This window comes from Phodopus roborovskii, unplaced genomic scaffold, assembly GCF_943737965.1.
Source record: "Phodopus roborovskii unplaced genomic scaffold, PHOROB, whole genome shotgun sequence".
Lineage (NCBI taxonomy): Eukaryota > Metazoa > Chordata > Mammalia > Rodentia > Cricetidae > Phodopus > Phodopus roborovskii.
This window is the reverse complement of record NW_026126460.1, coordinates 19,155,422-19,182,992: the sequence shown is the minus strand read 5'-3', so window position 1 is coordinate 19,182,992 and position 27,571 is coordinate 19,155,422.

The following is a 27,571-nucleotide window of genomic DNA, read 5'->3' as shown; positions in this document are numbered from 1 at the left end:
AGATCGAAAGACAAAGGCATGTTTATTTTTGACAGACACTCCCAAAAATCTCCTCCAAACCTTTGTGTCAGTGTTCCTCACTCCTGGGCCAATCCTGGCTCTTCATTTTCTCGGTTTTGTCAGTGTGTCAAACATTTTAAAGCATTCTCCCCATCCTGATAAGGGAGAAAGTCTCTCTCTCTCTCTCTCTCTCTCTCTATATATATATATATATATATATATATATATATATATATATATATATAACTATGGGGGATAGTTGAAAACAGAATGTGTTTTTATGTAATTTAAGATTTTTATTTTATTTATTTATTTATTTATTTATTTATTTATTTATTTATTTGGTCAAATAATACAACCATAGTCCCTGCCCACTTTTCTATTGGTTTTCAGTTTTTCCTTCAATTTGAAAAGTTCTGTGGTTTTTGGGACATTATCTTTTTACTCATGACATTCATAGAAATATCTTTCCTCAGTTTTTCACTTGGATTCTTAATTGGTTGCTTATGGTGTTTTGGACTATGGAAGTTTGTTTTTAAGTTTTATATAATTGAATTTCATTATTATTACTGTTACAACAAATTAATAAGTCCTGCATAGATACAAGCCAACTACATACAATAAATTAATCACTCCTATTTTCTTCTAACTAGAATCTTAAATTTACAAGGTTTCATTTTTACGCTTAATACTGATATAGTCAAGGTTTAGTCTTAAGCATGGTTTAAATCATGGCTCTCATCATACTTTAAATAGCTACCAAGCAGTGACATTGCTACTATATTGCATATTAAATTGTCATATGAACATGGGTCTGACTGGGAACTAATTTCACTGGTTGATCTGTCTACTTATAGACAGTGTCTACTCCAGTGTAACTACAGAGATTTCAACATGTATTTACAACACAGACATGGTTAATCTTTCACCGTAGCTCACTTTTATTTTCTGTTGCTTTCCTAGTTATCCCTCTGTTTTCCACACAAACTGTACAATCAACCAGTTTCCCTGTAAAGTTTTAAATTTGGATTATTTTACAAAGTTCATATTGTTTTTACTTTATAAATTAATGGGCAAATGTCATTATTAGGATATTAAAGCACCCTAAGCAAAACCAAATTTGTCGTTGCCTTTAAGTCTGTTCTTCCTCCTCCCACACTTTTCTTCCCCCTTCCTTTCCATCCTTCTCTTCTTCTTCCCCTTCCTCCTTCTTTAAAATAAGGTCTCACACTATAACCCAAGCTACTCTTTAACTGACTATACATGTAGCCTAGGCTGACCTCACACTTATAGTGATGTTCCTGTCTCAGCTTCCTGAGCACTGGAATAGCAAACATGCACCACCACAACCTGATAAGTTTGCATGCATTTGAGGAAGGTTCAGGGCGGGGTGAGGCTTGGTGGTAGAGCACTTGCCCAGCGTGGGCAAGGATGTGGGTTTAATATCCAGCTGAGAAAAAGAAAGAGAATATTTTTACCCTTTAGATTTTGTGTATTCTTATTTAACTTGCTTTAGAAATATTGTTTCCATTTTAAATGTATCTTTCCTATTCTATTTTATATATGGTTATTTTTGTATATGGAAACTACTCATTTTCAAAAGGTTATTTTAAAAATCCCCTACCTTCCCTATAACATTTAAGCCATTTCTCACTTATTTCACATTTTTATCAGCTTTTCATGTAGAATGTCATATCTGCAAATAGATAACTTTATTCCTTAATTTCTAATTCTTTATACTGTACCTGATTTATTTTATCAAATCATATGGGATTGTATGTCTAGTGCAATAATAAAATAAATATGTCATACAATTGTGTTTTGTTCTTATTCCTAGTAGATGCATCTCTAATATTCTTTCTTGAGATATTTGTTCTAAAATCAAACTATATATATATATTATTTTAAGGAAACTTGGTTATGGTTTCCTTTTCATGTAGTATCAGATTTTATTTGCTATATTTTATAAGAAGATGACCTTCTCATCTTCATCTAAGTCTAGTTCCAGTTATTTTATTCAAATCACCTTCATCAATGAACAAAAAGAACCCATGATATGCATGGTATGGAAATTCTTCTAATGTGTAACTTGATTATTTCTTTATGTTAATCCAAACCCATTTGTGTTTTCAAATGATAGGTAGTAGACAATGTCTAGGCTCATTTAGATGACCCCACCATCAGTACCAGAAGTTGTCATGGATACTTTCTAGTGTGTGAGTATTACAGCATGTTAAACATGCCCACTGAAGAGCATGTGTAATAAAAATGCTTATTTTCACCAAGTATTTTCTACAGCAGATTAAAATCTGTTTCAAAAGAATAATTGTGAAGCTTCATAAATTCTGAATTTCAGAGAACTGGTCTCTGAATATGTATCCTAAATGTCATCTGGGAAGAGCATTCCCTGACCTCTATTCTAGAGTCCTTGCTTTCCTCTTTCCAAAAATTCTATTCCTCTTGCCGAGTTAATTCTAATTGACTTGTTGTGCCCCTTCATTGAACTATAAATTCCAAGAAGACAAAGCCTGTGTCTATTTTGTTCACTTCTAGCCACCAATTCCCCGCATTTAGCACAATACCTAAGGGGAAGATTATGTACTCAAGTATTAACTGAATGAAGAAATGATGTCAGGAGAAAAGGAAAATATTCAGTCACTGACTACTATAGAGGTAGAATAGACATCCCCAAGTGAAGAGTCGAATCAGCAAAGTTGTTTTTTGCTCTCATGAAACTCCCAGGAAAGGCAAGATTTGATTCTAAGGTTGGAGCCTTTTAGACACTTAGACGTATCTCTAATGGAAGTTCATTTTCTCATGCCTAATGAGCCTGAAACAAGCTTCCAGATTTCCAGTCAATAGCTCTGAGGAGATTCTTCTTGGGAAATTTTAATTGCAGAGCAAATTTGTGATTATTTCATGGTATTTTCTCTTCTATTCTCCTTGAAAATGCATCTATTTTAATTTAAAAATCAAGCAAGAATTTTATAGTGATGGCTCTGTGTGCAAGTGTGATTGAGTTTAAGTTCCCAGCACCCATGTTAAAGCTTGGTATGGCAGTATGCTCCTATGACTCCTGTACTAGAATGTGGAGACAAGTGGATTCCAAAGGCTCGCTGGCAAGCTGCTTGAGTTCCAGGTTCAGTGATAGATCCTATCTCAAAAAATAAGATAGAAACCGATCCAGGAAGATACCCAACATTAAGCTCTGGTCTTCACAGGCGCACTCACAGGCAGACATACCAACATGTACACTGTACACATGCACATGCCCTTCACACACACACACACACACACACACACACACACACACACACACATATACACCAAGTCAAACCAGAAGATAACATGGAAGGAAGCATTCTAGACACAGCGTTTAGTTTCTGTGGATACAAAGAAAAGCACTGGACAGTATCAACAATATCCTTTGGATCTTCTTAATAACTACTTTTAATAAATCCTTAATTTATTCAAAAACAAGGCCGATGTTTCTCTTTCTCACTAACCATGTGACTTGAACTCAATTACATTGATTCCCTTTGAAAGATGATCTTTCTACACTAATCATTAATCTCTCCCCCTCCTTTCCTTCCATCTTCTCTCTTCTACCATCTCTTCTCCTCTCCTTTCTTCTCCCCTCATCTTCAGCTTCCTTTGAAGAGGATGTTGTTATTTGAAAACATCTAACCCACAATTTCTGTATTGAGATATTTTACTTGATTCATTGAGGTCATTTACAAGCTAACCTTCCACAGATTTTCATTTCTGGAATGCATGGTGGCTAGACTCACCTGTTTGTGGGGAGCTAGTACCCTAAGGAACATAGTTGGCCCTGAAGACAGCAGGGTTCTTTTTTCAGGGGGTGGGGTGAGTGTGACTTAAGGATGAAGACACGAATCTCACAGTCCTATGGTGGATGTGTTTCTCTTCCTACACCTCAGTAACTCACAGGGATATACAGGAATCCTGGGGTGAGGGGAGTAAAAAAAATATGAATAGTTTTCTCCTGTTGTGAAAGCAATAGCATTTTGTAAGGAAGGTTGTCTCCTTTCCCACACTGGAACCAGCATAGGACATATCCAGACACCAAATTATCAGCAGAAAGGAGATTTACCCCAGAGGGACAAGCTGGGTGGAGGGGGGTGCAAAGGCAGCAGCAGCAGCAAGAACATGCAATAAAGAAAAGGAAGATCGAGAGAGGGTGCTTCCACAGGAGTGGGTTTTTAAGGAGAAAGGGGGGGGGGATTCTGTGCTAGAGTGAGTTGGTAAGTCCTGATTGGACATATTTGCCAAATACTGAATTTTGATTGTTGGACCTCGGTGTTTTGTCTCAGGAAGGAGTCAGTGGCCAAATAAGGGAATAAGTCTTGGGGGCTAACTTTGGGACGTAAGAGTTTTTAGCAAGGGAGAGGGAAGGGGGTAAAGGACAAAACCCATATGCAATATTTGCCATCCTCGGACCTGTGTTTGCCATGCTCAGGCCTGCTAGAGGCCTTCATCTTGGGGTTTTTGGTCTTGTATTTAAGCACAGACTAAATGTGATGTTTCCTTTTTATCAGCTTCACTCCTGAAACTTTTGATGTCATTAGGTCCCAGAACCAATCAGCAGGTGTCTTTCTGAGTCTAGCTTCCTTCTTCCTGAAGACACTGAGCCTCTGATAAATCTCTAGAGTACGGTAGACAAGAACCTTGGTTTGGAAAATAGTACTAATGGCCACAATGACATCATGACTCCCTGAATTAATTATAAAACAGATAAATCTAGTGTCACAGATGATATTTAGCCCCTACTGACTATTTCAGCCATGGGACTCACCTGGCCAATGGAAAAAAATGGTGTGCCAATTCCAGGGCTAGATTTAAAGAGCCATGTATGCTAAAATGGCTTTCTTGGGTTTTCACCATTGTTCTGAGGACCTGTTTGGTCTAGTCCTGGGAGGAGGCTAAGAAACATGTGGAGCTACAGTGGTTCAGCCAAGCCCAGCATCTTCAGCCAAACTCCAGAACCATTCACATGTGCAAGCAAGAGTCGCTTGGATCAGCTCAGCTCTACAGATGTGTGGAAAATAAATGTTTATTGTTATATGACACTGAGCATGTGTGGTTGGTTGCTTGTTCCACATCAAAAGTTAAATGATCACAGAGCTCCAACTTCAAGCTCCTAAGAATAACAATGTCTTATATTCATAGAGCATTCTGGGGCTGTCCATATACTTTACACTGTTTATGTTGTTGAGCTTTCATGATAGAACTATAAAATTTGCTGGGAAAATATTCTTTTTCTTTTATAACTGAAGGTACTAAAGGTACAAAACAGTGAAATCAGTTTGCCCATTGCAACACAGCTAAAGGGAAATTGCATTCTCCTCATTACTGGTTCAGTATCTTCTTCAAAGTAGAGGTGGTAGGTGGAGGGGAAACAGATGGAAATAAATTATACAATCATAAGATTGCCAAAGAGAAATATGGGTGACTGAAAACCACTGACTATTTATCGAATAGACTAGATTTCTCTAGAAAAGATGTCTGGGGCAAGGAAGGCCATAAGTACCATTTTAAGAAAAGAGCTATGAACATACTCCTCTGAGTTGTGTAATATTACAATGGCAATACATGTGTAACTTACTAGTGTGCAATATGCTGGGAAATCTGTTAGCAATCTCATAGGCATTATCTCATCCACCTTCATAATAACCCCATGAATAATACCATACCATAATACAATGTAATGTAACATACCATAACAGTGTTGCATATGGTTTGGAACAATTCAAGCCCCAGAAATCAAGTAATAACCTGCCAAACTTCACAAAGCAAGGTCATGGCATTGCACTGAAGTCCAAATCTGTTTGATTCTTCCATGGGCACCTCTGTCTTGGGTTACAAATGAAATCCACGGGAATAGAACTCATCCTGAATGAGCCGAGAGGCAGAGACAAGAAAGAACAGTGGAGCAAAGAGTGGCTGGAAGCTACACAGTTCTGAAGATAAGGAACTGCAGAGATCACCAATTTTCTGCCCAAGTATTGATGCCCGGTGGTACCGACAGACAGTCTGTGGCTCACAGATAGATCCTGCATTATGAACCCCAAAGGCATAAATATCCAAGCCCTTACCTACTACCTCTTTCTCTTTATTGTTTTCCTAACTCTCACTAACTCTCAGGATATAACATCACCCCAGCAGTGGGTTTTTTTCTGTAACAAAGCCATAATTTGAAACCATAAAGTATGGTAGAAAGCGCCCACATCTCATCGTTAACATCCAGTACATTACAATCCAGCCTGAATTAACAGCTATGTTTCTTGAGACTCTGAGGCTAAAGGCTTTTCTCTTACAGGATCCTAGAGGAACTGAAGGAGGTCCTGAGATATAAACCTTGGCAAGTGTCTGGGCCATTCAAGTAGTCAAAAAAAAAAAAAAAATGTGCTTCACCTCCTAAGCTACTTGATGGAGAGACCAGCCTTCCTTGTAGGAAGCTGTTATAGCTTGAATATGAAGTGTTCTCCACAGGCTCCCAAGATTAAACATTTGGTCTTCTGGCAGTTCCACTATTTGTGAATGGTTGTGGAATACAGCTTTACTTGAGGGAGTAGGCCTTGAGGTTTTACAGCCTAGCCACACTTCTGTTCTCTCTCAGCTTCCTGGGGAGATTCAGTATGACCAGGTTGCCTCTTGCATTCTCCACCTGCTGCCATGTTTTACCTATAGTCATGGACTGTATCCTTCCAGAACTGGAAGCCAAACTCTTGTCAGAGAGTTTTTATCACAGCAATAACGAAGTAACTAGAACAGGGGCCAAGAGCATAGAAGCAGAGCAAAGCAGAGGTGACAGGGTAACAGGACACAGACTGGCACGGGTCAGTCTACCAGGACAATTAACCCAAGGTCCTCCCTGCTGCTCTGCTTGCTGACCACTACCAGTCCTACTACAGCAATTACAAGGGCGAGAACATCAGGGATACACTCCATCTTCTCATACAGGCCTCAGCACTCGCAGTATTTTATCCATGTACCTGTAGGCCATGTCTCTGTACAAGTGACCTCCCTTGCTCCCCTGTTCCTAGACGTCATTTGTCTTCCTCTTGTGCAAAGGTTTGAGGCCTGTAATATGTGTTTACTATGTGCTTACTACAGGAACCAAAGGCCCAGTAGGTGAGGTAGATGATGCTGCAGTCAGCAAACAACATTTGCAAAAGTAGCAGACTGTCAATGGTTAATGAGAAAACCATCTACTTCCTGTGGCCGCTCATGTCTAAGAATTTCTCTTCTGGCAGCTTCTTCCTGATGCTTGGGCAATATAAATGAGGTGTCTTCTATTTCCTACCAGACAGCCCAAAGAACCGGACAGCCTCTTCTAGAGTTAATGGCCTTCACATTCCTGCCACTTATGGAAGAAGAGGGAGGGGAGACAGATGAGCATCACAGGAAGAAGAAAGAACAGATGAGAGTTCTCTTTCCTGCCTTACTCGGGGTCTTGCCTGTCCTTGGAGGCCATGGGAAGGAGATAAACACAGGGAGGCACCAGGAAGTGAGTGGTATAGGAGCCCCCTGTAGGCAGATGCAGGACCTGCAACCAGCAGCACCTGTGTGGAGCTGTCACTCAAGTCAACATGTGACTCTTGCTCTCTGCAGGATCTCCACATGCCCTGACTGAAAACCAGAAGAGTTTCTCTCCCTCCCAACGTCTTGTGTATATGTGGAGAGGGCTGTACATTTCTTTAAGAAGCATGGCAAAAAGCTTTGCTATTTCTTCCAGGGAAGGGTATGCTTCAGCTACCCTCCACACAGGAGCTAAAGTAGATGGATGTTGAAATAGTTACATAACTATGGATGTAGCTCAGCTGTGGATTGCTTTCCTAGTGTGCATAAAATCCTGGGTCACTCTCCAGCACTTGGTGTGGTGGCACATGGCTACAAGTCCATTTTCAGGAAGGAGATCCTATACTTGCTCATCCTTGGCTACATAGCCTTCAAGCTAGCCTGGGTTGCATGAGATCCTGTATCCATACACACACACACACACACACACACACACACAACACACACTATAATGGTGTTGTGATGGCTGCTATTACTTGAATATGCCCCCTGTAACCTGTAATAAGCAGTTCTTTCATTTCATACCCATTATTTCATATCATCTCTTTCTCAACTCTTTGGTATGGTCCTATGTAATCTGATCTCAACCTCACCTCCCAGTGTCATCTCCTACCATCATAATATCTCATTTATTAATATGCTGTAGGCCTTGGCCCATGTTGTTCATTCCATTATGTCATCTTCTAAATTACCCACTCTCTTTTCCTTAAGATCTAGTGTAGCATGCAAAGATGCAGATGTACTCCGAGGCAGAGAGGGTTGGATGGTATTTTGGGGTCTGTCTTATAGCTACACCCATAATTTCTGTAAAGTATTCCCTCTTTCTAGACTGTAGCTCTTTGGCTTCATGGGATTCTTGTGCATCAAAGGTTCCAGGCCCATGATAGATAAATATTCATGAAAAAAAAAACTGAATTGTACTGGCAGATCTCTTTGGGTGCCTTGACCACACTATTTTAGAAAATGAAAACAGCATGCTATGGGGGTAGCTATGGGAAGATGCAGAGAGGGGATGAGACCCAGATATGTGGAGAGAGTTCCAGACAAGAACAAAAGAAGCAAAAATAAAAACCATCCATTGTTCAGATTCCCCACTAGAAAGTTCACCTTTCAGTTCCCATTTCCAAACTCTAGAGTAAATCACAGTACACAACTCATCCTTACAAGATACGGAAGAGTAACTGAATACACTATTTTTGGATTCATAGGCATGAAATCTGCTCTCTCATTTATTTATTCAAACTTTTATTTGAGTCAACGGAAGGCTCGGGCCGACTTCTTTTAGTTCAGTAATACTACTACTACATGTATTCTATCACTCAAGTCGTCCCAACTTCAGCCATGTGGAGCTCTTCCACTTGTCCCTCACATTCTTTTAATACACCCTCTGACACTTGGTTAATTGAGCACTTTCTTATATTCTGACAGCATGAAATGCTCCCAGGGACTTTTGTATATTACCCAAGTGAGTGTGAGAGTTAGCCTTTTCATCAAGACATTCCTCCAATTCTATTTAGAACATGACCTTAAACAGTTAGATCTTGGGAGCAACTGCACTTGCTGATATTTGGGTGCTGTGGCTTATAGACCCTTTCAGCAGACTGACTTAGAGAATGTATGTGTATACGATATCATAATCTGGTTCATCTGCCTACCTACCTGGCTGAACAATCAAACGTGAGTGCATGCTGATGGTGCCCACTCTGATCCAGAACCTCATGGTTCATTCTAATCTTCCTCCTTGTTCTGTGTAATGTGCCTTTCTAGCCATGTGGTCCTCAGAATGCATGTCCATTAATGATTATTTCTTAGTACATAAGTACAGTGGCTTCCACACTTTACCACCCGGACTGTGATGCTCAAGTACTGGTCCAGACTGTCTTTAGTCTTACTATCTACATCCACTTCCAAAGTTGCCTGTGTCAGCTCCTTCTTCCTACCCACTTCAGTGAGGTTATGTCACACATTTGTAATGCACTCAGATTCCTTGTATTACTGTCTGCGTGTCCTCCTGGAATCTCTTGGTCTCCTAATTGAATTTCTTTAATTTGCATGCATTAAGATTCACTCTGGGGATTCTAAAATTCCATGTGGTTTGGTAAATACATAGTGTCCTGAATCCGCAAGTGACGTATCTCAGAGAATGGCTTTATTGCCCTACAAAATAAACCTCTGTACCCTACCTACTCAATCTCTATCCCAACCCTTGGCAACCACTGATATACTTTTTACCTCTATGATTTTATCTTTCCAGAATGTCATATAAATGGAGTCACATGAGGCAATCATGCAGCAGTGGCATTTTTTTTTTACTTAGCAAATATGCATTTTTGGATTCATACGTTAACTAGGAATGATAACTCACTCTTTTCAACAAATAGATATTCCTCCATCATATAGATTGTTTTAGCTGGTTCACACATTAGCCTACCAAAAGACATCTCTGATTGTATTATGTATAAAACTGCTTTAAAAAATGCTCATGGATGTTTGTGTGTATATATTTTCAGAACAGTGGGATGAGTGCCAGCCTTTGCAAATGCAAAGGCTGGAGTATAATGTCCTCATTGGTGATGTCACTTTTCATCTTAGCACTCTGTCCCCACAACCACAGAATGAGAATCTCTGTAGTACAGTGTCCTCATTGGTGATTTCTATTTCTAGGCTTCAGTCATTTTAAGTAGTGGTACATTAATTCTTAAATTTACATTTCCTTAAGGTCAAAAAATGGTGTCTTGTTTTCCATCTTCAGTCTTCTTCGTAAACTGTTTTCTTGGGTCTTCTGGTCCTGTTAAGAGTCTAAACTCAAGACAAGGTATCACAGAATACAAATATTTTCTTCCAGTCAGTGACTTTTTATTTTCTCATTATTTTTCAAAGGGGGGGAGGTTGATCTTAATTATTTTTTTTCTTACATTTTGTGCATTTTTTCCTTATCCTAAAGTTAATTCTCTTCTCCTGCCTTTTCTTATAGAAGCATTATCATTCTTAACTCACTTAACTAGATTCAGCCGAGGCTGGAATTCCAACAGTGTCCAGGCAGTTATACAGATCCACCCATTGCCAACTCTATTGTGTGGAGATTATGACAGTGACATGATCCAGTCACCACATCCCTGGTCCAAAAAGACCCCCAAAGAAAGCCTCTCTGACCCCCATCTGTGGCTTCCCCATTTCCCCTTTGCTGTCTCCCTCACTTTTCGTCTGCCAGTCCCCCTGCCTCCTCCTCTCGCCCCCTTACCTCCCTTTCTTCACCTTTCGATTCCCCATTCTGTTACTTGTGCTTTCCCAAGACAATGGTGACAGCTCTCTCTAATCCCTCCCTTTCCTAGCTGGCCAATATCACTCCTACTTCTCTTTCCACAGCTGCTTGCTTTCTGTTTTACCACCACACCCAGGGCAGTACCAACAGTTACTGTCATGGCCAACACTATTCTCTCTCAGCTGCTGGGAAGTTAGGAGAAAGACCTCTCCCTAGTTCACTTCAAGCCCTCCTGTGGGTTTAAGTCCCACTGACATGAATCTATCTCTAATGCCCTCTTTCAGCCTTCTTTAAAGCCTACCATTTAAAGTGGGGTTTAAAAGGAGGGAGGAAGTAATTCTCAAGTGTAAAGACCATGAGGGACCCATTATGTATTTGGATGGAGCACAGGGATCTCCGTACTTAAGGGTATCCTTCATCCTGGGGATCTGCTGGACACTGGACGAAGTGATGAGGAATACAGACATGGGAAACACTGGAGGGGAAGTGGGATGGGTATTCTTTACACCTGCCACAAAATGAACTCCAGAGCCTAGATTTTAGTCTCAAGTCCATCTGTCTGACTCAAGAATCAGTTTTCTTAGTTGTATCTCTGATTCTCATGTGGGAAATGAAGTCCATCTATCTACTGTGTATATTTGTATATTTCGTGGAGTTCCTAAGAAATTATCTGAAATATTTTTTGAAATCTAAATTATTTGATATATGCAGTACTAACACAAAATTCTTAACCCAAAATAATTTCTAAATGTATTCTGCCACATGGAAAATGTGTCTGAAACTACCAAAGTCTAGAGCAACAAAAGGAAATGATGTGGCAGAGCTCTGAAGGCTGCAGAGCAGCTATGTGGCTCTTTCCAAACCTTCATGCATAGGAATCACTGGGGAATCTTGCAAATGATGGATCTGGCTCAACAGAAGTAAAGTCTGGAGCCATGACTTTATTTCTATAATCCTCAAAGAACAGTGACGTTGTAATAAAAGTACAGTGATTCAAGCAGTGAGGAATTGATGGACTTCAAGAGAGAAATAAGGGGACAGTGGAGTAGGTTGACGGTAAGACATTAAGATTGGCTCAACTCACCTCTTGAGATATTGATGGCAGGGAACAAAGTGTGCATAGGCTCTCCTGGAATCCAACTCTGGAAAAGATCACAGCACAGTTGCCATAAGGCATGACCTCCAGGAACCCAGAGGTAAATCACTTTGCTTTTCCACCTTTGTAGGGTGAACCAGCGTTGACAGACAATGTTGGGTTTGGGACTTATGGAACTGTATTTCATATCTCTGAACCTTGCTCTCTTGTTTGTGAAAAACAAATGATTATGTGACCTATGGAAATATATTATTTTAATTCATGCATCTAACACTCAGTAGACATCATTGAGCGTCTGTGTTAAATCTGCATGATCAAAATCAACATCATTTCCAGATGTTGACGTTAAGGGTGAAGGCAGACCAGCTTCTTACAAATCCCTCTAAGATAGCACAACCCCATTTATTGATTCTGTCAAAATTGGACATTTCTTTGCTCTGTTCAGTCCTTGGCCATGGCTAGTATGCCGGAAGGATAGACAAGAATCTTACATTTCCCAGGAAATGAAGTCAGTATCAGAAAAAGCAGCTAATGGGTGTGAAAGAGAGAGAATGGGGAGGTTTTTACGTGGGTCACAGTCACTTACTCTTCTTTCCATGGCAAAACCATGTATTTTCTCTTGTTTACATCTTCCATGTTCACTCCCTGGCTTTGTGAGTTGGACTCAAACCTGGGATTTGTCAAGTTACATTCTCCACCCCAATGCAAGAGCAAGTAAGCACAAGGAAACGAGTGTTGGAGACTGGCTGTAGGGTGAGAATTCTTCCAATACGCTGGGCCAGCTGACATGCATAGGCCTGGATCCATCTTAGCTCATCCTCTGGCTGTACATTTGTACATCTGTACATCTGGGAAACTCAGGGAAGTACTAAGTGGAACAAGATACCAGGAGACTCCAGAAGTATCTGGACTTCTAGGAAGCTTTCCCTGCAACCTGATGGAAACTGGTCCTTTGGCCAGAAGACAAGAAAGCCCCGAGGATTCTCCTTGAAGAACATTCCCTGACATGGTTCCAGGATATAATGAGAAGAATTAACTTTGTACAATACTTCACACTTGATGGGACTGCCAAGAGAATTAGTAAGTACAAGGCAGTTGGAAAATACATTACAAAGCATGAATTTGGGATGTCATTACACACACCAGCTGAAAATTGAGCCTTTGTGGAGTAAAAGAATAGGACAAATGCAAGTAGCAGATCCTCCATCTGAATGTTTCTGCTTTTCCTCATTGTAAATCCTATGGTGTTTCCTCTACCTCATGGGCTGGAAGTTCCCACAATAGCTGCCCCTACACATGGCAGGAGTCCTCTTATTTTTATGTGCATCTCCTAGGTACTTACGAAACACATGATCCAAAGGCCCTACTTATCTTTTCCCATTGTTCTTTTTCAAACCCTAGCTCTTTTTAAATCTTCTTCAGTTATCTAAGGAGTTCCATGACAAATATATATATATATATATATATATATATATATATATATATTGCTTATATTCCCTTCCTTCCCTGGCAAAGTCAAATAATGCAGGTCTGTGGTTGGTTAATACTTTGATCCACCCATTCAGAAATGTAAGAATCAATGCATTTCTTTCTATGACATTCACTCAAGTAAAAGTGATTTAGCAATTGTGGAAAATCTACCTTGGCCAGTGTAGACAGTGACAGAAATCAATTCATGAGTCAAATGTCAAATTCTCTCCACCCTGTCGTTAGGTTTATTCTATTCTATTTTTTTTTTTTTTTTTTTTTTGCTTGTGTCCTTGGAATATAAATCATAACCACTTAATTTCTTTGCTACCTCTTTATTTACAATTTTCTTGTGATTTCCTCTCCTTTTCTCTTCCTTTATTCATTGTGTCCATCCTTCATGCCTCTTCTGTATGATTTCTTCCAAGAAGCCATCACTTTCCCAAATTGAGTACCTAAAAGAGATATTGAAGGTCCTCACCAACCTCTCTGAGTCTGGAGTACATTAAAAACTTTAGGGTGAGCTTAAGGACTTACTGATCCAGTATTTTTATCTCATTCATTCAGATCTATCTTCAATTTTGTTTTCTTACTTGTTTCTACTTTACTTTTACAATTTTAATTGGTCATATTAAGAATGAAATTCACAAACTCCCACAGAGACTGTTAGCTAGTTATTTTAGCAAAGATCAAAAACTAAAACACCAAAAGAAGTCCACAGATATTTCGAATTCTAAATTTGAAGCAATAATCATCAGTTTTAAATATTATGGAATAAATAATTTGAAGGAAAAAAAAAACACAGTTCCCCTTTGGGTCTGGATTTAAGGGTCTATGTTTTAGCCATGAAAAGTCACTGCTTCCTGGCCCATGGGCACTTGGGGAGAGGTGCAGTATACATGGCTACACTGAGGGGAAAAATGGAAGTGATTGAGGACATATGGTCAGTCAAGGTTCAGAGGAATGGAAGTATCTCCTTTATAACTAGTCATAGTGCAGTAGAAGAGGAAAGACGCAATGCAGTGTGGGGCAGCAGACCTCCAAGCAGGCAGCAAGCAATGTGACCCACCAAAACTGACCAGAGAATAGCCTGGACCCAAAGGCATGAGGAGCGAGTGGCTGGGAGTGGATGTCTACAGACTGAGGGGAGGCGTGTTCTAAGTGCAGAGAGGTTGCTGCTGAGGTTGGGTAGTAGGGTGGTAAAGCACAGTACCACTGAGAACCCAGGGTCCAGTGACCTCAGGACAGAAACAGACCTCAACAAACCTCTTTTCAAGAAAATCCTGCACTGAGTATTAACAGCATTAACTAAAGAGAAAGGAGATGAGACCTAAGAGAATGACTTTGTGGTCACATTGCTGAGGACTGTTGAATTGCTACAGAAAATTAGGAAAATGCCCAAAGAATAAAAACTGGTGCATCAATTTCTTCATTTTTTTAACTTGGTTTCAGAAGTCAAAATGGGTTAGCTTAACAGTAATAATATGCTTTGAACTTCTTTTGTAGACACTAAACATGTGATTTGTTTTAGTAGTAAATGGTCAAAAGACACTCATTGAGAAAAATTTGAGTCATAGCAATGTCTGTTTTCTAATAACTTACATGCTGACTGCAAGAACTTCATCAACATAAAATAAGGTGATGTTATCACAATTTAATGTAGGTTTTTTGTGTTTTGCATATGTATACAAATACACTACATACTTACAGATGTCCATTAATCCATTTTCATTCATGATAACAAAAACCCAAAATATTTGACATGTAAAGACAAAGTGTTTAATTTGGTTCACAGTTTTAGAGGTTACAAGTCACAACTGATCAGTCTGTCACTTGGAACCTATTGCAAGACAGGATATCACAGCAGAAGTGATTGGCCCAGCAAACCTTTCACCCCATGACCAGGAAACTAAAGAGGAAAAGGAGCAGGTATTAGGACCCAAAAATCTCCTTTAAGGAAATCCCCAATGACTTAACAACTTCCCACAGGGCCTTACATCTTAAAGTGCCTCCCAACAACACTCCTTAGGGATAAGGCATTTGACATGTGGACCTCCAAGAAATACTCAAGGACCAAACAGCAAATATTGTTTTGTATATTTCATAAATTTGTGTATATACACATATGCTTCTGTGTTTGAAAGTATGTGTGTGTGTGTGTGTGTGTGTGTGTGTGTATACTTGTTTCATCATTATATACAGAATGGAGAAGGAACTTAAAATTAAATAACCTTATGGATTTAATATGCATGTGTTTGTGTTTATGTGCAAGTGTGTATGCACATATTTACACATGCACATGGAAACTATAACACAAGGTCAGGTGTTGTCATTAACTGCTCTTTATTTAGTTTTCTTAGATACTATTTCTCACTGAATCTGGAGCTCATCAATTTGGTTATACTGGCTGGCCAGCAAGTACCTCACAGCACTGGGATTACAGGTATGTGCTTCTAAGACCAGCCTTTTTTGTGAATGTTGGGGATTTGAACTGAGGTCCTCATGCTTGCTTAGAAAGCAGTTTACTCATTAGTTCCAAGACAATTTTTAATGGGATAATAAGAACTAAGTTTTGACCATTAACATAATTAATCTGGGAGGATATAGTATTTGGTATGAGCCCTACCGAATAAGAGTATTGAGACACTGGTTTAAAAAAAATTATTAATCTAAGGAAAATATCTCCAAATGAAAGCTCATTGGAACACTTTTGGGATTGAGAAGATTAGAGATTGTTCAATGGTATTTTCAATTTCTCACAAAAGCAATAACAAAAAAGAGATCCCACAAAATCTTACAGATAGACTAAAGCTAAGTTTTGAAAACTATTGAATTAAAATAATTGCCTCCCCAGTGCCAACAGATGAAAGCCTAGCTGATTCTGGTTAATGAATCCTAAATCCTGCAAGCCAACATATATTGTCAGATCCCAGCTTCATATCCTGGTTCAGCTCAATGCTCAGGGTCTCTCTGCTCACATTCAATTCCTTTCTAAAATACAAATAAATAAAATGTGGTCCATGTAACTGGCATCAAATGCCCAGACAGGGATGTTCTCATTTCGTGCTTGAAGGTGACATTGATCAGGTAATTCAGAGAACTAACTTGAGTTCTAAAAATAGTTTTCAATGATTTCTGTGAAACAACTCAGAACTTTTTAAGCTACTTGCCTAATATAAGCCCCAAATCTGACCTGCTGCTAGAAAGGAAATGCATCCTAAGCAGCACTAACGAAGTACAATTACAAATTTGAGGAAGGTGATAACTGTTGCACTGTTGAAATCTCTGGGGTATTGTTAAAAGTGGCTCATTTCAACTGCATGTTAACAAGTCTGAGCATAGTCATATAGAATTGTTAGTAAAGCAATGAAACAGAAGTTAAAAGTAGTTGGGGTCCTTAAGAAAGGCCCTGATTACAATGGATGGCGACTAATGAAGAGATTCCTAGTTGGTCAAATTGCTAAGAATAGTGAGTATTTTGAATGCTGAACCCCAAACATGACATCACATCACCTTCCTCAAGGAACATCTCAGAAGAAGCAGAAAAAAAAATATGTAAGAGCAAAAATATGGGGAAAAGTTGCTATAAATTGTCTTCTATATTCTAGGCAAAGGCTAGCCATTGTAACCATGGCTCAGAAGCTGTGATTACCTTCACAAGACCTGCCCAAGATGACCTATCAACATCCATTCATGAGAGAAGGAAGGGACTCATGAAGCCCCACCCCTCCCTGAGGAGCTTTTGGCAATGAATGGTTGCTAGAGGAAAGGGAATCATTTTCTTTAGGGGTGTACCCTCTGGGTGTTGAATCTTTCTGAGAATGGTGCCAAGACAGAGTGTTGAAACCTAACCAGCTGAGGCCAATACCAGTTGCACTCCTGAAGTCACCAGACAGAGAAGTTAAGGGCCAATAAATATCCTGTTTTGCTTACAATAAATTTTATTCCTATGAATCTTCGTGGTTCCATCTTTCTATCATTAAATCCAGAGTGATAGGAGTCAGTCTTAGATGAAGGTCCCTCAAAGTAGCCTCTGTTCCCTTCAGGGCTCCCTGTCCAGGGCTCCAGAACATTCATTATCCCATCATTATCAGGACATGCCAATGTCTACTGAATCAGTCTCCTACCCCTCTATGCATTGCTAAGTAAACTTCTCAAACAAATGAGGCTGTTCACTGTTTTTCTATGGTGATTGGAAATAGGAATAGTTTTAACATCATCCATGCTGAGTGCTATGGTGTGGGTTTCAATATAGTGATTACATGTTAACTCTGTAGTCGAGGAGATTATGCAGAAAAAAATTCACTTACAATGTTAAGTCAGTAGTGGCATGTGTACAATGATCAAAAAACAAAAAATAGATGGAGCAGTCTCTTGATGCTAACTTGATAAAAAAAAATTGAATGGGAAGAAAGGCTGTAGCTAATGAGGATTAGGGAAAGTTGGGAGACGGACACAGAGAGCATGCTAAATAATGTATGGTACATTTTATGAACTGAAGAGTCCATAATCTAGATTTTCCTCTATCAAACCCAAGTCTTATTAACTCCAAGTTTCCTACATCTCTCGACACAGAAGAAATGCTGTGCAAACTGAAGATGTACTGGGTGAGTAGGGCACATTGTGTGTTATTTCCTCAATTAAAGCAAATTCTAACCTTGAAAGAACACAGGGAACAGCCTCTAGGGCTCAGACATAATGAACCTGGAGGATTTGGGAGTTTTTCTGTAGTCCAGATGTTCTATGAACCCTGTTGCCCTGAACTGGATGAATCTGGAGCATCAGTAGGGCCATAATTTGTTTGTAGCTTATAAGCACTTTGGCTTTGATGAGAGAAGCAGCTGGCATCCTTCCCTGTAAAGAGGGTAACTAACCCAAGAAACCAACTGAGTAGCTGTCCCCTTTCACAACTTTGTGTCCCCATTTAAACTACTTGGGCATAAAACTACAGGAAGGAAAATGACCTGGTACAACATTTAGTAATAGTAATAATAATAATATTTTAAAATTATGTGTGCCTGTGTGTGTGGCTCAGGGGTATGTTCAATCTTCTGGATCAGTCCAAATAAAGCCACCCATCTGCATAAGGAAGAACTAATCCAAACCATATTCACACATCTCAGGCTGTTTGTCTACACAACAATAAAGATATCTGGTCAACCTTGAAACTCTCCTTGATTTCAGAAAGAATTTCTTATTTGAGTATTACTTGTACCCAACTGATCTCAATCAAGCAAACAATTAAATATATGAAATATCTTATTATTTAACCGAATTCTTCAAGTTATATACAAACTTCTCATAATGTGCATGAGAGTCATAATTTGGTTACTTTCACCCCTTCTTCATGCTTTCATCTCATCCCAACAGCCACACATAATTTAAAATACATAGGCTAATTATGATTGTACCATTTAGACTTTCTTGGGAAAACATTTCTCTCATGATGTCAATGTTAGGCTAGCTAAAATGAGTGTGGGGGGAGGATAGGAAAATTGTTTTAATAAATGCTGTAGGAGATCAGTGACTAGCCAAAGAAAGCATGATCTATTTTCTTGTTTCATACCATATGCCATAAAAAGAAAAACACAGTTACTAAGGTATGAAATTATTTGATAGGGAGTTGAAAAGGGACTTTAAAAGTATAGAAGTGTCCACTTTAAAACAACAAGTACAATAACAAACAAGATCATATGAAATGTTAATGTACAGAGGAGAATATGCTTGAAGTACATTACTTAAGTGCATGAAAATGACCTTATGTGGCCATGTACAATAAAAACCAAATAAAATGTTGTGCAGCTGGAGATATGAGTCCTTATCTGACATGCAAGTTTTCAACTGTCAATAAAAGAGAAAAGTACATGAATAAATTGTTATAAAATAAAATGCTAAATTATGCACAAAAATATGAAGTGAGTCATAAACTGGAGGAAACTTAAAAGTGAAAAACTTTTTTAAAAATTGCTAGATACTGGAGAGATAGTTCTGTTGGTAAAATACTTGCCTTGCAAGTACAAGGTCCCAAGTTCAACCCCCAGAACCCATGTGAAATAATGACACATTAGCATAAAATCCCAGGGCTGAGGAAGCAGCCCAGCCTGCCCAGCAAAGTGCCATGTTAATGGGAGACCCTGCCTCAAATAACACAGCAAACTGATCCTGAAGAACAACCTTTAAGGTTGACCTCTGGCCTTTACATGCACACACACACACACACACACACACACACACACACACACACACACTCCACTAATACATGATAATAAAGACTGACAAGTGTTTAAAAAATAAACCTTCTAAATTCTTAAGACAAAAACTGTGGATGAGATGTATGCACAGTCATCTCATAAGAGATTAAATGAGAGTTGCCGATACACATATGGAGACTTTCAATGTGAGATGTTCTGTGTATGAATTGGCCTTATCTTGCATGGTTGTAAGGGAACATTGGTATACACTTAAAGGGTGTTCATTTGAAAATTGTTTCAATAAAATATAACTTCACTTGACCCAGTCAAGCTATGTGTGATGGAACACAGTACAAGAAATGAAGAGGTCCCTGGCCAGGAGTGAGGTTAAGCAGAGTTACAAAGCCCGCTGGCTATCCAAGTGCTTCACCTCACACCCTACAAAACATGATTGCTAGCCTGTAATATTAGTATTTGCAAACCCAGTGGGGGCTGGCCTGATGTTTTTGCAGCTGGAGGTCAGGATTAGACTGATTGAAATTTGGCTTATGGGAGCAAGGAGGAACCCTAGAGACCTCCTGCTCTGACCTTCTCCTTTGATAGATGATCAGAGGGGTGGGGTGTGAGGGATGACCTATCCAATGACATAACCCAATCAGAGCAGAGTTAGGGCTTCAAGCCTTACCTCCTACCACAAGCTCCTGCCATCTTTCAGCCCTGGGTGTTCTGTTCCAGCTAGTCAACCTTCTGAATGACGCGTTTTGTGGTCTGTCATCTGGCTTTCATTAATAACTTGTTAGTCTGATGCTTTGTAATAGTCTATCATAATGTCTATGGCTGTCTGTGGCCTCAGTTACTTTGAGTGCAGAATAAGAGGAAGAACATTGGCCAGCAGGGGTCTGTGGGGGAAGGATACCACTGCAATGTAGTGCATACTTAAACAAATCTTCTCCCTACCCTAAAGATCACGTTTTTATCTGTAGGAAACAAGAAATTTATAGTAACAATGCTGAATGTTCCCCAAGAACCCTTTAAATTTATTTTCTGAAAATCCTGCTACTTTCCTAAGTTAAAATATAAACACATGAGATGCAGTGGTACCTGCTTGAATACTCAGCTCCTCTGGAAGCTGAGACAGGACGGTTGCTTGAGCCCTTCTTGAGCAACCAAGAAAGATTCTTTCAAAAACACAAGACCACAGAAGCCATATATGTGAATTCAAAGAGCTGAATGGCATGTAAGAAAATTTCCAGGTCCCAAGACAATTGTTATACACATGAAGATTTGGAAGTAAATGTTATGAATGATACAGGTAGTTAATTTCTATAGAAACCCCTAACCTGCTATAGCCACAGAGTATATATTTGGCTACATTCCAGAACAGGTATGAAACAGGGAAATTACATACTTCAGACCAGATTTGCTCAACAGAACATAATGGGAACCACATTCACAGTTTTCTGTGCTTTGGTAGCCATATAAAATAGTAGGAGAAATAATTTAAATTAATTTTAATAAAGCATTTTATTTCACCCACAGGAAATGAGATATTATTTTAGTGTGTAGCCAATATTTTAAAATGAATGAAATACTTAACATTCTTCTTTTCTTACTATGCCTGTAAGCCTGATGTGTATTTTATCGCCTGAGCACAACTCAAGTTTAAATGCTGAAATCTTTAGCAACACTAGATTTCCGAGCTCATAAAACTTACACTTGGAGCACCATAGAGTTATTTCATACACATTTAAAAGTTTGCCAGAAACTGAAGTGTGTATGTGTCAGTTTTTAAACTGAATTAAAAGTCCAGTTCTTAGTTGCATGGCTCATATTTCCAGTGTCCAATAACCACATGTGGCTACCATATTGGACAGCACTGGTCAGAGTATTTGGCCACCCACTTCTACCCTTAAAAGCACTTTTGGCTCATCAGACAAGAAAGTATTATAATGTAGAGAGACTGGTATTTAGAGAAGGGCCATCAGAACAAAAGATATAATAATAAAATATGTTAGAAAGAGTTTTCTTGGGAGTGACATAGTGGCTACTAGAAAGGAGCAAGAGTTACATGGTCTTGGAAAGACTAAAGTGAAATAAAAATTGGCCACTTTTGTTTATTATATTACTGTCACATCTTCAGAATAATAAAGACATAAAAACAGTTGATAAATAGAACACTCCGGAAGCCTCACTTTGAAAAAGGATTCCTTCCACACAGCATCCTTCTGCTTCAAGTTTTCCACCATCAATGACTGCCCCAAAGCCCCACCCCCTGATGATGACACCACCAATGCCCAACAGGAAAAAAAACTATGAAAACGTTAACTAAGCCCACTTTTGCCTATCTAATATTTGCCTATCTAATGATATTTTGTAAAGTCCCTCCATTTTGGTTAAAGGATGATCATTTCTGAATTTGTATTTTCAAAACTAAAACCACATGTTTTCCCACATTCTTGTCTTTCCAGCTTTGTTGGCCCCCAGGAAAGGACAGCCATGACAGATGTCTATTACCTGATGTTCTTTAGCTGATGACTCCCTGGTTACCCCAGCATCTGCCAACCACTTGCCAAAGAGAACTTTTTCCACCACCATCCCTTTTTGGCCCATATTAGGCAGCTCACAACTGCCTGTAACCCTAGATCTAGGGGACCTATTAGTTTCTTTTGCATTTTCAAGCACTCACACATGTGGTACATGCATGTACACACACACACACACACACACACACACACACACACACCATACCATTAAAAGCAATTAAAACCTCAAATACTAAAAGTATAGATGCTAAGAAAGGAACATGTCTAAATCTTTGAAGAGACAGGACAAATTAGGGAGATAAGAGGTAAACAGTAATACAAGGAAAGAGTGGGTTTCAAAACTTTGCCCCATCAAGGAAGACAGAGAGTTTGGCACCTGTTCTTCTTAGATCCCAAGGGCAAAGAAAGAAAAAAAAGATACCCCTTCTCTCCCCTTAGGTCCCTAGAGGCAGGAGAAGGAATTTCACTTATCTACGCTCGGCCCCTCAGAACAGTAGAGCTAGGCTACTGCCTGATATATAGAATTAACCAGTACTCAATAAGTCAAAATCCATTGACCACCTGCCTCTCAGTCTGAGCTATTTAATCCTACTGCAGTTGGAGTTAGTCTGAGTTACTAGGGTGTTATTTACCAGCATGAGTCCATCTGCATCTCAGAAGACCTCATGGTGGATTTGCAACAGCTCCCTTGTCACCATCATTCCTGGCATCTGATTATGTCTCAGTCTCAGGTTCCACAGCTGAACCACCTCCAGTTGCCTGCAGTCTTCACTGCTAAAATCCCATCGTCCTATCTGATGCCCTGAGAATTCCACCTGACTGGAAAAGGGTTTGCTGGTGAATATCACCAGAAGATAGCACCCTAGTTTCACCAAGCCATGAAGCCATGAGAGCATCTATAAACAGATGTTCTTATATGTGTTTTGTAGCCCTGAACAAAAGAATCAAATTAGTTACATTTATTTATTTGTTCGTTTGTGTTTGTTCATCTGGGGAATGAACAGAAGGACAGAATTATTTACACTTATTTGTTTATTTATTTATTTGGAGGATGTGAGCAAGTGCCTCCCATGACATATATATGTGATGGTCAAAGGAAAATTTGCCAGAGTCAGTAGAGACTTTCCGCCATGTGGAGCATTGAACTTGTGCCATCATATTTGCCAACAAGTGATTTTACCCACTGGGCCATCTCAATGACCCCTTGATGAAAATTTTTAAATTTACAATTAGAATTTACATTTGTAGATACACAGTGATATATACAGAGATATATAATTTGATCATACAGAGAGATATAATTGACACACACACGCATGCACATTGATGTAATACATATATGTATATATGTATATATTATTGTCAAATTAAGATAAGTGGTCAGATTAAGGTAAGTGTTGATATCATCATCTCAAACATTTACCATTAATTTGTGTTGAAAGCATCCAAAATGTCACTCATTTGAAAATATATCAATTACTTATCATGCATAGTTACACTGTGCTATAGAACATTAGGGTTGTTCTTCCATTCAGCATAGTTAGTTCTCTCCATCTTCCCCTCTCCACAGTTTTCCCCTCCTGCACAGTCTTCCCAGCCTTTGATAACCACTGTCTGCTATTTACTTTTACAAATAAGTGAGAACATGCAGTATGTATCTTTTTATGACTGGCTTATTCCACCTAACACAATGTCCTCCTGCTCATCCATGTTATTTCCAATGACAGAGAATACCCTTCTGTGTTAAGGTTACATGATGTTCTCATTGTATGTGCATACCACACTTCCTTCACCTGTTCATCTGCTTTTGAATACCTAGGTAGCTTCCAAATCTCAGTTATTGTGAATTGTGCCATAAAGAATATGGGAGGGCAGCTATTTCTCTGACACACTAAGAAAGCAAATACTTTTTAGCTGAAATTTTGAAGTAAGACACCCAAGAGGAAAACCCAGAGGTTCTTAATGATTACATGTAGGAAAGGCTAAAGATGAAAGAAAGAGTCCTTTACTCAGGCAGGTCTGTCTGTTGCCAGGAAGCTAGAGTCTAGATTGAGTGTCCTCTGTAAGTCCCTTGCCGTCCTGGGATTTCAGCTGTCTGATTAATATTCCAGAAGAGAAGCAACAGGGAGGGGACAACTGGGGAATGTTTGTGAAGAAGGGTGGTGGAGAAGGGAAAAGGGCCACGAAACCTTCCCTGATCCCACAAGAAGCATGTGTGCTGGGTGTGGCACGGAAGGAGAGACCCTGTCATTGGAGTGTTGAGCAAAGGTTCAAGGTCACGGCTGCATCTTTCCAAATAACCTCTCCTTCTTGGCCCATGGCAGATATGGGCCTTGGGGTTTTGGCAAAGACTTGAAAATCAGAATTTCAGCATGAAAGCATTCCATCTTCTGAGGGAGAGAGAGGATGAAGGAGGCAGAATTTCATAAGGAGGCTGCCAAGGGTGAGGCTGATGAAGAAACGGGAGAGGAGGGGAGCCAGGAGGCGCTGCCTGCAAGACGCTGGAGATCTCTGAAGCTCAGGAGGTACAGCCTGGAACTGGCCAGGATGAGAACTGAGCTTTTGTGGGGTGACTAGGCCACCTAAAGCACTCTCCATCAACCTGGGCTGAGAGTCAGCATGTATGTTGAGCACAAGGCGACCCACAGCTTTCCAATTCAGACTGTAGGCTCTGCAGCCTCAAGGGAATTGGAAGTCCTAAGGAAAAGCAAATGTGTGGTCCTGATGCAAACCTTGGACAGTTCTGAACACATTTAAACTGTCAGTTTGTTGAGAAGCATCCTCTAGCAGACAGCAGAGTGCTGTCATTTGCAAAGCTGGGAGAACAGCGGGATGTCCTTTTGTTGTTTGGCTTTGTTTCTGGTGTTTGTTTGTTTATTTGTTTCGGAGACCTACTCTACAAAATGTGTCACAGGAAGGCTGGTGTGCAGGAAGGCTGGTGAAAGCAGGTGGAGTGCTGAGAGACAGACAATTGTCCTTCTTCCCCCACTACACACATATAGTCTCACATGGGTCACAGGCAACAGCAGGATCTAAGGGGACCCCGGACACAAAGAAACCATGGAGATGAAGAGAGTTCTAACAGCCATGGTAGACAAGGCTGGGCTTCAGTAACCTCCTTCCCTCTAACTACTGTGTTCAATGCCCACCTTCTTCATGACTCAGTTACCCCATTTGCAGAGCATGGTGGAGAATGTCAACTCTTAGACTTCTCTTTCAAGGTAAATCCTTTACAGATGCAGCTTCTACTTTCTGGTATAGACCATATTCACTGAGTTGACAGCTGTGAAGTTTTCTCCTTGTGTAAATAATCTGATTATCAGTCAGATCCTGCCATTGCTGCCTCCTCCAGGTGGCTTGTGTTCAAGGTTCACACTTATTCATTATATCCATTACAAAAAAAAAAAAATCCTTCTGAGTATCTCCTCTCCCACTGCCTCTGTTGAGATTTCTAAAGTTCATTTCCAAAAAGCTTTAATACATTGTATACAGAACAGTCAAAAACCAGAGAGATATGTTAACTCCTGATCAATCTGCGTGTTCAGTACAATCCCAATAAAACCTCAAGTGGGCTTTTCAGTAGAAACCAATAAGTTGATTCTAAGTTTCATACTTAAAACACTTCAAATCCCAACACCCACATCCAGATCCAAGAGATCCAACACCTTCTTCTGGCATCCATGAACAACTGCACTCATGTGCATGTGCACGTGCGAGCGCATACACACACACACTTCAAAATAAAAACATTTCACAAAAAGAGAGACCATCTGTGAATTTCTTCTGAAAGGGATGGGGTTCCAAATACATACAAAATGTCCTGATACTCATCTCATAGCTTAGGCTTCTAATATGCATAGATCTTACTTAGCTTTCTTTGCAAAAGACAGCTATCCATCTTTAGGAGTTACTGATGATGTGATGACATCCCTCAAGGAATGTTCCCCAAACTGTGATATCCTACAAGATACTTGTACTTGACCTCACACATGTTCCCATCAGGCCCAGATGTGTGTTTTAAATTGATCTTCTGGTCAAGGTCTTGGAGCTGAGCTGATTCATCCGCACCTTACTCCCCATCCCACAGAGACTGTAATGGCATACCATATGCATTACGGGATGTCTGGCTGAGACTTAAAGCAGGGCTATGGTCACAGAACATAGCAAAGCTAAATGACCACACACAGGGTTTGGCACTCTGGCCGTGTCCCCTCTGCCCCATCTAAAAATCAGCTGAGCCAAATGAAAGCGTCCTTTCTTACTGTGCAGGTCAAACACTCTCCAAAGAAAGGCTCTCTCTGCTCACTCCCCAGATGCTGTAGAGGAAACATTCCTTGCATATTGCGCAGACCCTTGCTTTCAGAGGGCAGCCAAATAAACCATGGTATGAGGTGTTGCTGATGGTGACATCGTGCTGTAGAGAGTCAGAAATACCAGGACCAAGTGGAAACCAAATAACCCAGGAGAGAAAATGACCCAAACTGTCCAGTTAGGTCATCTGGCTGGCATTCATTGGTGCCTCACTATCTGAATGCTGCATCCCCTGAAGTTTTACTTAAAGAAGTAACAAATGCTGCCTAAGTATTTTTCTACTTTACCAATCACCGTTCTTTGTCATGTACCATTTTCTGACTAGGGGTTTAAGTCTCTTTCCCTGTTGCTATGATATAATACCCTGACAAAACCAACTCAAGGGAAAGGGGCTTAGGTTATAGTCAGCTATGACAGGGAGGTCAAGCAAGCAGGAGCTGGGAGCATATTGCATCTACAGTCAGGAAAATGGAACAGTGAAGGCAAACTTGGACTTAGTGCCCCTTTTCTATTCATACCAACCAAGACCCAGATAGGGAATAGCTACCCACAGAGGCCACACTGTTCCACTTGACTTAATGGAATTAAAATAAGCCCCACAGGGCTTGCCCCGAGACCTGTCTCAATGGTGTCCTTAAATTCTGCCAAGCTGATAACTGACACTAACCATCTTACTAGGTCTGAGGAGGCTTTTGCCTGTTGGAAGTTCCTCCATTCTGAAAAAAGAGACAGGCCGAGCAAGACTGCACAGGCTCAGATCCAGCCTGAACAAAACCCTGCCACCTAGTTAATGTCAATTAGCCTCAGTTTCTTTCTCTATGGAGCACCTGCCCTCAAGGTGATTGTTAAGGATGCGTGTGTGATGCACAGCTAAACCTCATGTATTCATGTCTTTCTTGCTATCATTATCACTATTATTATTGTCACTATGATGATAAATTAGTTGTCAGTGCACGAGAGACTCCAAAGAGAGACTCCTGGGCTCCTACTATGAAGCCAGACTGGCTTGGGTCCAAAACAAAATGGAAGCACTTAAGAACTTTGAAGCTCATTAAGGCCAGAGGAGTCTGACGTGGAAATACTGCTGTGTGCTGCATTT